General features: G+C 35.6%; 1 pseudogene; it reads left to right on the forward strand.

Moving 5' to 3' along the window:
- Window positions 1-4749: 4749 nt before the first annotated feature.
- On the forward strand, window positions 4750-5383 carry LOC113780428 (annotated as a pseudogene).
- The last annotated feature ends 7317 nt before the right edge of the window (window positions 5384-12700 follow it).

The following is a 12700-nucleotide window of genomic DNA, read 5'->3' on the forward strand; positions in this document are numbered from 1 at the left end:
GCAGCACGCCCTTTGTATTTACCTATTTTTTCAGCCATTTATGGCTTCATTGTTTTCCTCAATCAATCCCAAAGTCACACACAATATCATCTCATTTCAATAGCCATTCCATAGGCTCAAAGTCATATAAGTACAAAAATCAAGCTAACAACATGTGCAGAAATGAAGTTTAACAAAAGATAGATTTGACGGGTTTTGCGTAACGGACACATCCGAAGCTACGCTTATCGGATTGGGATGTAATTTATACCGTTTCGAAGCTAAGACAGAGGGCTACAATTTTGATGAAGACCACTTAGTACAAATTCCAGTGTAACCTAGTCAAATTCCCAATTCCCGGAACCAAGTTCCAACTAATCGGCTAATTAACCATACTACATTTAAATGGCCATATCGCAGGCTACCAAAGTCCGTTTAAGGCGTTCTTAGAAGTGTTGAAATGCTAAGACAAATACCTACAACTTTCATGAAGATCACTCAGTCCAGTTCTCACCCTAACTAGGTCAAATTTACCAAAACAACTCCATATTTTCCAGTTCGAAATTCGCTGCGAAAATCAACTAGCAGTCCTGCTTTATTCACTCATATCTCAGCACACACAACTCCAATTCAGGTAATTCCAAAGCCATTTGAAAGTAAGATATAAGGTTATAATTCTTAAGAAGACATCATCAACCAATTCGGTAATATTCCTGGTCAAACTAACCACTTACAGAGGCTGATTTTCATTTTCGGACAGAAACAGGGCAGTAGGGGTATTTCAGTCTTTTCACAGGCTACGTTGCTCCGATTGACTTGAAATTTTGTAGGAAACTATAAAACATCATTATCTACAACTTTCATGTTTTATATGAAGTCTAATTCTGCCTCTATCATGATGAAACAAAAACGGGCAGAATGGTGTTTTGTGAGAATTTAAACCTGGAATTAGAACTTTGTTACTAGAATTTCATGTTTGTTAGGTTTAAATCATCAAAACCTCCAACTAGCAATTTCGTAACATCAATTAAAGGATATATGATCATAATCAAAGCTGAAAATGAAACCCTAGCTAATCATCCCCCCAACTCCAACAAAACTCACTAATTAACCGTTGTAACTCAAAATTAAAAGCTTCTAGCCATATTTAACCAAAATTGGGAAAAAGAAAAGGGTGAAAAGCCATGATACCTTCCTAGGATGCTTGTAGGAGAAGACCACAACCTTTCCTTCAAAATCTTGCCATACAAAGCTCTAATCTTCCCTAAAGAGTAGTTTTGGTGAAGTGATTCACAAGATTTATGGTTGGAGTTTAAGATTAGGCAAGAAATTTAGTTGATGAAGATGAAGTTTCTCTCCCCTTTTTTTCTCTCTATTTTCGGCCAAGGTGATGAAGAAATGGAGAAGATTTGGTTAAATTCTTGTTTTATGATGGTTGATACAAATTAGTCAAAGCTCCTTCCAATAAGGGCTTGACATGTGTCCTTTCTAGAGTTTTCTTCCTTCTTCCTTTGGCCCACCATGGTGACTCATGTATAAGATATTTTGAGGGTTAATTAGTCAAAATAAAATGAGGAGATTAAAGAAATAAAGTAGGGTTTAATCGGTGCACTCACTCGGTAACGAACGGTACACGTCAGTTCTAACCGTTTTCCTTAAATTACACGTACTAGGGTTTTTACTTCCTATTCACCAACTTTATATCATAGCTTCTAATAACATATTATTTCTCACCTAAAAGTCACTTTTAAGCACCAAATTTGATCCTTACTCCATACCGGATAATTACACTACGGGTACACGAAAAACCCTATTTCACTTCGAATTGAAATCGGAAAGGAAAACCCTAATTTCCTATGATCATTGGCACTTTTTCTAGGGTGATTGAGTAGTAAGATGGTATAGAATAGTATTTTCCAAATAATTTTCAAATAAAAGAAAATTTTCAAGAAATATATAAGGAATTTGCAAATCCTCACACATGTAATATTCTTACATGCATGGTTTAGACTTCTTTCTATCCTACTTTTACCAAAAAAAAGTTACTGAGATTGCACGCCATTACATATAGACTTTGCTATCCATTCTAGGAGAGAATTTTTCATCTCTTTGTTTGACTGCACAATGCATGGATCAGCAAACACTTTCCAAGACAATTACATCATCTATAAATCCCTTTCTTAGCCATGATTGCATGATTCTTAATTGTTTTTTATCAGTTTTATACTCTTGTGTGTAAGTATTGTTGGATACGTATCTATATGTTGTATTTTAAATTCTCGGCATTAGAACTTTATTGTGATCTAATTGAAACTTTTCATAAATTTGTTGCTTGTAGGAAGTTTCAAAGTCTGCTGATTGTTCCCTTGAGGAAAACACAACTCCAACGATTGTATTGCAGAATGAGAGCAAAATTTATGTCATTGAAATGATAAAAAAGAATTTCCATCAAAACTGAAATTTGTGGCTGATCATTCTCTCGAAGAAGGCGAAATGCCTGTTTTTCTTCCTCAATCCAGCAATTCTTTTGCTGCTGTTGTCCTTAATAAAAACGAATTGAAAATATGTATCTGTGGCATTATAAAATTTATTCTGTTTCTAAAATTATAATGTAATTTGATTGTGGTTAGCGCATGTTGCTTTCTTGTGAACCTCTTCTCTATTAAGTTATTTCATCGTTAGTTCTTCCTTAGCTATGAACTTGCAGGCATGGGCATAAAAAATATTTATCACCGCGCATCGCGCGGTTTGTGCCTCCTAGTCTTGACCAAAAACACTACACACAACAACGACTCCAACAACTCCCTCACAATTCTTGACCATCTCTCTCCCTCTTTCTAAAAAATATTCTCACTTGCACACACCCACCACTAATTCCCCTCTACCTCAACTCTCTCTCAATTTTCACAAGACGCACACTAAAAAAGTCCATCTCTCTTGGCCCTTTCCTTCCTTTTCCCATTTTGTCTCAACAAACTTCACTACAACTACCCCACACATCCATTCCACCAAAAAACACACACACCACTCTCGGCCCTCTCTCATTCATCACAAGCAACACAAGCACACACATCAATTCATTTTTCTTTCCTTTCCTCCCTCAGACATAAAAACACAGACACACACCTACACACAAAAAAAAAAATTCTCTGCCCTAGCTCTCGGCACCCTCTACCTTCCCTCATATGTCAAATAAAAGAGAGATGGCAAAGGACTAGAGGAAGAATGATTGTTGCTGCTATAGTTGCTATGGAAATTGACATCATCATCACCTTTGATCAAAACGTGGTGAAGTTTCCTTAGTTTCCTTTTCTTTTGCTTTTTCTAGCTTTGGAAGTGGACTCCTTGCTTGACTGTTTTATGAGTATTTTTCTTGACTATGTGAATTCCTTTTGTCCATTTTTATTTTGTTCAACCTGGAAAATGATCAATGAATATTGGCAAAAATTTCTGAGATTCAAATCTGCCCAAATTTCATGAAGCATGTGAGCCAAAATGATGTCTACCACATGTTTGAAAAAATGCCAAAATGAATAATCAAATTGAAATAGTAAATTTTATGTATATAGTTTGTTAAAATAGACAATTATCGTTAGAACAAGGCCTGGAAAATGTTTTGTTATTCAAATTTTAGGAGTTTTTGAGCCTTAAAAGCAGCATAATAGCTTTCTTCATTTTGGGCTGTTTTTACTTTAATTTATCATTTTTTTGTTGTTTTTTTTTTGTCACACTAAGACCATAGTTGCACTCTAGAATCTGTAAGGGTTGTTTTTATATAGGTATTGTGAATTTTAGTGTTGATTTGAGTGATTTTTAAAAAATAAAACATGGCTATATTTGACCCATTTTCGTTGTATTTTTGTGAAAAACCAAATCCAGAATGAGCTCTATGCAAAAAATTGATCGGGAAGGTGTATTTTGGAGAATTTTGGTGATCGAAAAACTCGCCGGCGAGCAGTAGCGCTGCTGTCGGCATCCGCTATGGTCACCGGCGAGAAGCTTGGTCTGGTCGGAGCTGACGGAGAAAGAAAAGAAAGAAAGAAAAAGGAAGAAAAAACGTGGAATTGTTTTTTTAAAATTTGCTTGGGCTGTTGTTTGTTTTTTGTTGGGCTTGTGGTTGGGTTTTGTCATTTAGTTTAGATATGTTTATTATTTGGGGTTTGTTTAAATTTTCAATTGGGTTTGTTTATTTTTATGTGAAAATGGCTTGCATCTTTCTATTGGATTAGAGTAGTGCGGCCCAAACACTAAAAAAATGATGACCCAATTTGTTTCTTCATATTTTTCTTAAATCAGAAATAATTTTTCAATTTAAAAAGAATTATAATTTGATCCCAAAAACTTTTGATTTTTATAAGAGTGAATTGCCCAGATGGTCACTCAACTATTTAAAATGGCACCGGTTGGTCATCAAACTTCTTTTGTGGCCAAAAAAGTCACTAAACTCACATAAACACGCCAGCGGAGTCATTTTACCGAATTTTAACGATAAATCATCCGGTTACAAGGGTATTGAGTTGAACGAATATTCTGATATGGGCAAAAATGTCCAAAAGATTATTGGGACAAGTGAACTCGTAGATTGTTTCGTCCCCAAAGTTAACCAATCGACCGAGATTCGCTTCATCTTCTCCGATGAAGTTTCCTGATTGCGAACACCTCCACTTTCCAATTTGACCCGGTGTCTGATCCCTTGTAGCACAACAAAAGGCCAACATAACAGCACAAAGAAACTACCCAAATAATTAAAATAAACGAACAAAACCAAAAATGCGGTGCCCATACTGCTCAGCGGCACAGGGGCAGTGCACCACCACGTCAAGCGACCAGTCAATAACCGAGTGCACCTCCTACGGCCAGGTAGTAGGGGAAATCCAAAGCCAATCCCACCACCTCTTCCACATTCGCACTCAAGACTCTGCTTTCTGTCTCGTCACTACCGACCTCTCCACTCTCCCTGTCCCTGCCACCACTGACCCCAACTCCAACGACGATGACCCCTTTAAGCCCACAGGCTTCATCGCTGCTTTCTCAACGTGGTCTCTCGAGCCATACCCATTATTTGATCAGTCTTCGATTTCCTTCGCCGGCCACCTAGCTGAGATGGAAAGAGTCCTGGAAATGACGTCGCCGTCCTCCTTTTCTTCTTCTTTTTCCGGGTAGAATTCTTCTGGGCCTTCAATGGTTGTGGCTAATTTGAGGGCGTATTTGCAGATTATTGATGTGGCTTCAACATTGGGGGCTTGATTATGATATATTTGATCATGCTTTTCAGCTTTTTAGGAATTGTTCTTCTGCTACTTGCTTCAAAAATCAAAGCGTTGAAGCTCTTGCTACTGCTGCGCTTGTTCAGACCATCAGATAAGCTCAAGAATCCAGATCCTCCAGGTATATGGCATTATAATGGTTTGGGCCATAAATATACTTGATCATTACCTTTTTCATCATAATAATAAGCTTGTTCAGGCCATTCTCTCTTTACATCTCACTTTTTTTCCCCTTTCTTTTCTTTCTTGAGAGAACTGAAGAAAAGAGAGAGTGAATGGCCGAAATGGAAGGAATAGGTTTGTTATATTTTGTTGGACATTTTTGCCCCCTCAAAAATATTCCTCCACGAATGAATGCCTTGTAATCGGATGATTTACAGCTAACATTTAGTAAAATGACTCCGCTGGTGCGTTTACGTGAGTTTAGTCACTTTTTTTGCCATAAAAAAAGTTTGATTAACAAAAGGTGCCATTTTGAATAGTTAAGTGACCATTTCAGCCATTCACTCTTTTTATAATTTAGTCCCTAACAGTTTTTTATTTCTTAATTACAATTGTGTCTCTTCTTTAATTGCTATTATACTTCATTTAAATGTGAGGACCCGAAAATTCCTTTAGAATTTCCTCCCATTTTTGAAAAATTAATTTATATTTCCTTCTATGTTTCTTTACTTGATTATTTAACTACTTACTAGCCCTAAATTTTATGGTGATTTCATTAGTTGAGCTAAGAGTTTTACTTTTACTTTTCTTAGAGTAAGTTAGGGTTTTGGTGTATTTTGGTAGTGTGATTAATTGGTAAAGTGGGTGTATTAAATTTGGTCGTTAAGAGTGAGTTTTATATAAGAGGAAGTGTGTGATTAGAAGTGCTATTAATAAGTTAGTAAGTCATAAATTAAAACACTAGTACGCGCGAGTTAAGGAAAATCGGCTTGAACCGACGTGCATCGTTTGCTACCGATTGAGCGCACCATTTGAACATTATTTTATTACCTTAATCTCCTTATTATTAATTGAGCAAAATATCCCTCAAGGCAGCCGAAATTCTTGACTAAAAGAGAGGGAGAAATGAAAGAAAAATAAGAATTATTCTTGTGGTGACACTTGTTGGAAGCCTAGGAAACTTTGACCAAGCAATTTTCTTTCCTTCTTATCTTTTTCTTGGCTCCATTTTCTTCCATTTTTCTTCCTTGTTGGCCAAACCTAGTGAGGAGAAAAAGAGAGGAGAAAGCTTGCAACTCCAACCTTGAATCAAGCCTTGTTTGAGTGAAATCAACAAGACCAAACCGATTAAACTTACCTCTTGGTGATTGGAAAGCTTGGTGTGGTGAAATTTTTGAAAAATAATGGTTGGTTCTTCACTTTCAAGAGACTTTTGGAAGGTATAAGGTTTACACTTCCTTTCCTCTTGCTTAATCTTGCTAAGTTGGTATAGAAGCTTTTAAACTTGGCTTGCTATGGTTGATTGTTTAGTTTTTGATGGTATAGTGGCATATTTAGCTAGGGTTTGCATTTTTCAGCTTTGGTTATTATTTTTTACCTAGTAAGTGATGTTATTGAGCTAGGATATGGATTTGGTGAAGGGATTAATGGTTTGGTTGTGACTTTTTAGGGTAAAAGTTGAATTTCCAGCATTTATAGTGATTCTACCCTGTTTTTGGAACCAAACTGATCTGCATATTCGTCCATGATAAAGGCCAAATCAGTTCTTGATCAAAACATGACAGTTATAGGGATTTGAGTAAACTTTCTTCCTGCAAAATTTCAGATCAATTGGATCATTGTAGCTTAGGATTTGGCCAGAGCACTTCTGACTGCACAAAAACTCTAATATTCCTGACTTGTTTTCATGTGTGTCTGACCGTTCACTTTTGACCCTGAAAATGCGAGAACTGGGTGTTGATGTCTTCATAGGAAATATAGGTCTATGTCTTGGCTTTGAAACTCCATAAAATTTACCTTGGTCCGATATAGCTAGCTCCAGTTATGACCAAAACACCGAAGGATGACAAAACTGCCATTTATCAGTTCTTCTTTAAACTAGTTTCCAGCTTTGGTCCATGGTGATAAGTTATTATTTGGCTTGTTTGGTTGGTTTTGAGGCCTTGAATAGATGAATGTTGTTGGTTATCACTTGTGGTTGGATTGGAGGGTTGTTGGCTTATGAATCCAAGTTGGACTTGGATGGGAAAGTAAGAAAATAGGGGAAATGTTGTCCAAATTTCTATTACTTGCTCTTATGAATATTAGTGAGATGTAAGGTTTGATTTTAGAGTTAGTTGGATCTTAAGTTACATATGTATCCTTGAATGCATTTCAATAGTAGTATCCGAGTTGTTTTTAACCAAGATTTGGTATCAACTAAGATGAAAAGTGTTAGTTTTATCTCGATAACTTTGAATTACATTTGCTCACTTTAATTTGGGATTGGTTGTTCTTTCAATTACTGATTTTTGGAATTTTCTTTCGTTATGTTTGAATTTGAGAATGACTCAAAATTTTTCATGATTTGGAAGTTCAAATGTTATTATTCACTCTAAAACTGTATTTTCATATTTGCACTAGTAATTTCTGGATTTTTGATGGTTCGTCTAAATTTTGATTGGTTGAACCATGATATCTTATTTGGACTGATCTAAGTTTCTTTGGTGATCCGGAGTACAACCCGAAGGAAACTTTTGACATATCTCTTGCTCATATTGGTGAGTGTTTCTTGCATGTTTGTGTATTAAATGATTGTGTACTTGTTGTGAATATTTGGTTGAGTGTTAAATGCTTTCCAATACCTGTTAAATAGATTTTTGATGGGCGAGTATGTACTTTATCGCACTCGACCCAAGCAAAAATGGATTTTTGATGATTGAATGCTACTTGTGTATGGATGTAAGCCTTTTGGCTGAGTTGGACCATTGCCCTTCGTTTCCAGTCGACTCGAACCAGAAGCGGACTCAATCGGGCAGCTGGTGACCCTGGGACAGTGTTTTGGTATACTCGAGTATGACCATGAAGGTTGGTGGAAAACTGGCCAGTAAATTGGCTAGTGGCGGGAAATGAAATCAATGAATGAATGTCAAGAACACTAGAGGAGTTTTCACTTGCAAATGTTTTTCTAATAATTGGAGGGATAAGAAAAATGATTGGCGAATAAATGAATGAATGGTTCTGTAGACACCAAATTTTTGTCAATCTTTAATATTTTAGCGAATTTTTTCTATTTAATGAGTTATTTATTTTCTTACATTTTAATGTGTATTTTTCTCATTTTTGTAGGTTTATGTTAGGAAAAAGAAAACAAAAACAACAAAAACAAAAATGAAAAAAAAAAGAAGAAAATAAAAAATCATTCTAATCATTTTTGTTTCACCAAAACCACTATTAACCCATTTCTACACTCCATCCTCATGAACATTTCTTCCTATTTTGGTAAAAAATTCATCATTGGTAGCCCATGCATATTTCTTGTCATTTGGAAGAAAAACCATCATTTTGGCCCAACTTAACACTCCAAGTCAATACATCTCTCGGCTCTCTCTGGTCTCTCAACAGACAAGACCCCAAAAAAAAAAAAAACTCATCACTCCCTCTCGGGTCTCTCTTCTGGAGACAAGAAAGAGGAAAAAAAGAGAACTCTCCAGCTCCCAATACAAACTCTCGGTCTTTTCTTTTGCTAACAACGGAGAAGCCACAAAGAAAAAAAAAAAGAAAATCTCCATCCCTCTCGGCTCTCTCCCTCAAAAGAACAAAAAAAAAACAGAGAAGAAGAAAAATCTCCCTCAATTTTCTCTCGGCTCCATCTCTGGTTGTCTCAATCTCACATGCATCTGTCCTCGGAGCAAAGAAAGGTGAAGGAAGGAAATGAAGACAACAAGAAATTGGAGTGCGAGGTGCTGAAATTCCTTCAAAATTTTGACCAAAGAAGCTCTTGCGGGAGTGGAGGTATTTTTCCAGCTTTATTAACCATGCCAACCCCACATTTTATCGTAAAATTTTGGCCGAAGAAGCTCTTGTGGGAGTGGAGGTATTTTTCCAGCTTTATTAACCATGCCAACCCCACATTTTATCGTTTAATTTTGTGGCTTTTGCTGTCTTTTATTGTTGTTGTTGTGTTGTTCAAAATTTGGGAAATGGCTTGAGCAAAGTTGAAGAAAGAGAAGTAATATTTCTATATGTATGCTAAATATTTGACAAAATGCCAAAATGAAAAACGAATTAAAGGAGTGAATTTGGTGTGTATGTTTTGCTAACATAGATGACCATCTAATAGTGTAGATCCGAAAATGCTTGGTTATCCAAAATTTTGGAGTTTTTGAGCCTTAAAAGCATTAGAATAATTTTCTTCATTTTTGGGGCTGTTTTGATGTAATGCATCCTTTTGTTGTTGTTTACTTGTCAAACTAAGATTATAGTTGTATTGTAGAAGTTATAAGGAGGGTTTTGGCATAATTTTTATGATTTTTGGTGAAGATTTGAGGGTTTTAAAAAAAATAAAAACTGAACTGATTTCTTGGCATTTTGACCACTTTCGGCTCATTTTTTGTAAAAACTAACTCCGGAATTGGAATCTACGCGAAAAATGGAGTGGGGAGGTGTATTTTGAGAAATTTTGGCGACCGGAAAAGTCGCCGATGGCCGGCGACGGTCCGGCGGCGACAGCTGCCATGGCCACCAGCTGAAGCTTCTTCAGTTGGCCGAAGAAGAAGAAAAAGAAACGGATGGGGAGTGGAGGAAGAAGAAAGAAAAGAAAGAGAAGGAAAAGAAATGGTTGGGCTAATGTTTTTATTCTGTTGGGCTGATGATTGTTTTGATTGGGTTTTGGGAATGGATCTTTGTTTATTTCCTTTGGATTTCGATTGGGTTAGGAGGTTGGAGCCCATGCTTCATTTTTGGTTGGGTTTGAGTGATAAAAAAGGAGCTAGCCTGGTTATTTTAGCCTGGACTTCAATTGGGCCGGATGGTCGTGGCCCAAAGAAAAATAGAGAATGGCCCGGTGGCCTATTTTCTTAAGAAGATCTGCTAGTGAATTTGCACTTTAACTCCTGATCTTTGGAGTAATTTTACTACGGCCCAGAACATTTTAAATTTGTTTCACTTATTCCTTAAATTAATTGCACTTTGGTCCTTGAATTTTATCTTTCATTTAATTTTGACCTCTGAACTTTGGAAAAATATAATTTATGTCCCCAAAAGTTTTTCAATTTTGTAATTCAATCCCTGTGAATTTTGACTTTCTTTATTATAATTGTTTCTTTTCTTTAATAGCTAATTATATTACTCTTGAGTATATTTAACTTGTAATTTTAGATGTTCTTAAATTTCTTTACATTTGACATGTTAAGGTGAATTTAGTATTTTCATCATTATTATTATTATTTTCAATTAAATTGGTGCCATGATTTTTTTGTTCATTTTGAGTATAAATAGGGCAATTTGACTCCATCTAGTCACCACTTCAAAAGGGAGGTACTTCTATTATTATTTCAATGTCAATTACGTGCTCTTATGTGCTACTACGTGTTCCTATGTGTTTATATATTTTTGTATACTTTATTCATTTAATTTAAATGTTCATCCAATTTGCTTATATTTATTTAGTTAATTCTTATAATTATTTGAGAGGCAATTAATTACCTCAAAAATGTAATAGATAGGATAACTACATTTGTTTTATTTTATTTTCCCCTTTTAGATTGTAGTTAGGCTCCCCGATGTAATAGATAGGTTGTGTGTTTATGTGGCTTACGTGTTATGTGTTTTACCCGCTTTCCTTAGGATTTTTGCCTCTAGATATTATGTTTACGTATTATGTGCTACGTGCTCTTATGTGTTTATTTGTTTTAATTTATGCTTTATTTGTTTTACTATGTACTATTAATGCATGACGTCACCACACTAGTCCAACGCTAGTTGTGGCTTCTCCCTCTATTTACTTGCTAGTTCAACGCTAGTAAGGATTTTTAGAAATGGGCTAGTCCAATGCTAGACCCTTTAGGCCGTCCTACGCTAGATTCATCTTTGTGTGATAATTCACTACATTTTCATGTATATTTTCATTTTTAGGATCTTTTCTCATTTGCATGATATTCCCTATTATATTATCGCCTATCCTCTATATGTGTTAATCATATCACTTAGGATTGCATTTCATTTAAGAAATTGTATGATAAGTAGGTTCATTTGCTTGCTCATATTAGGGGAATTATTTTGCAAACATGGAAAATGGATGATTATAACTCTTTAGTTTAAATACCCCATTAATCCCTGTATAAGAAAATTATGTCACGAGTTTTTGCCTCCCTTACCCTTTATGTTGCATTCTCTTTTTCTTTAATCACTTATATCTATGTATATAATTTAATTTCTTTTCTTTACTTTACTTTTCTTTTTCATCATTTGCATACTCGTGACCCTTTCAAGAAAGTATTTTGGCCTTCGCAATTAATGCGATTGGTTCAATTAAACCCTTGAATGAGCATTTTGTCCCTTTCGATATTTTATAAATTTAGATTTGCATCCATGTAGGAAACATCCAAATGTGATAAAATTAAAGGTTAGATTAGGAAAATTTTGACTAAACCTCGCAACTAGCTTCGACTAGGTTGAAAGGGTGCCTTAGGTTTGAGTTAATCGAACATTTGCCTTCCCTTTCTTCAATCGTGACTCCCGAACCCATTTTCTCTGTTTTTTTATAAAGACCTGGAGTTGTCAAAAAGGGTTTTGTTTTATTTTATTTTTGTCAAAAATATTTTTTGGGGTGACTTGGTACACCAAAACTCAATACCAAGTGGCGACTCCTATTTTTTTCTTAAAAACCCTTTTAGACTAAATTTTGGACCCAAATTGTCGCATTTTTTTTAAAAGTCCCATTTTAGGTCCTTTTCACTTATTTTTAAATGAAAATCATATCTTTTATAAATACCTTTTATTCTTATTTTTCCATTGCAAAAAATGGGGCGCGACAGGTTCCACGTAAGCATGTATCCTTTTAATGAGTGTGTTCTCATTGCTATTATATTGTGAATGTTTTCTCGATTAATTATTCTTCAATGAACAATGTCCTTGTTTAAATTGTTTGATTACTTGTTTGGGAACCTCACTAGGCTTTTAGCTCATTCCTTCAGTTTTTGTTTTCCTTACTGGGGATATGAGCGAGGGCGTGAAACTGATACAGGTTAGCATAGTCTAGTTTTTTTAATTTTACGATTGTACTCGTGCTAGTGCTCGGTTAGGGTTGAATGTATCTGAAATTCACAACTTTTGTTATATTTGGGATTGTATGAATGTTTGAGATAGAAATGAATGCAAGTATACGTTCCAAGTTTGGGAACTGTTATTTCACTTATTCTTGAGGTTATACCCTATTTTATTTGTTAAGAGTGAACGAGTCCTGGCGAGACTTGGGCAGACGGTCCGCCAAACCCTAGGGTACGCCCTAGGGGGAGGTGGGGGCGTCACAT

The sequence above is a fragment of the Coffea eugenioides genome, chromosome 8, assembly GCF_003713205.1.
Source record: "Coffea eugenioides isolate CCC68of chromosome 8, Ceug_1.0, whole genome shotgun sequence".
NCBI classification, from domain to species: Eukaryota; Viridiplantae; Streptophyta; class Magnoliopsida; order Gentianales; family Rubiaceae; genus Coffea; species Coffea eugenioides.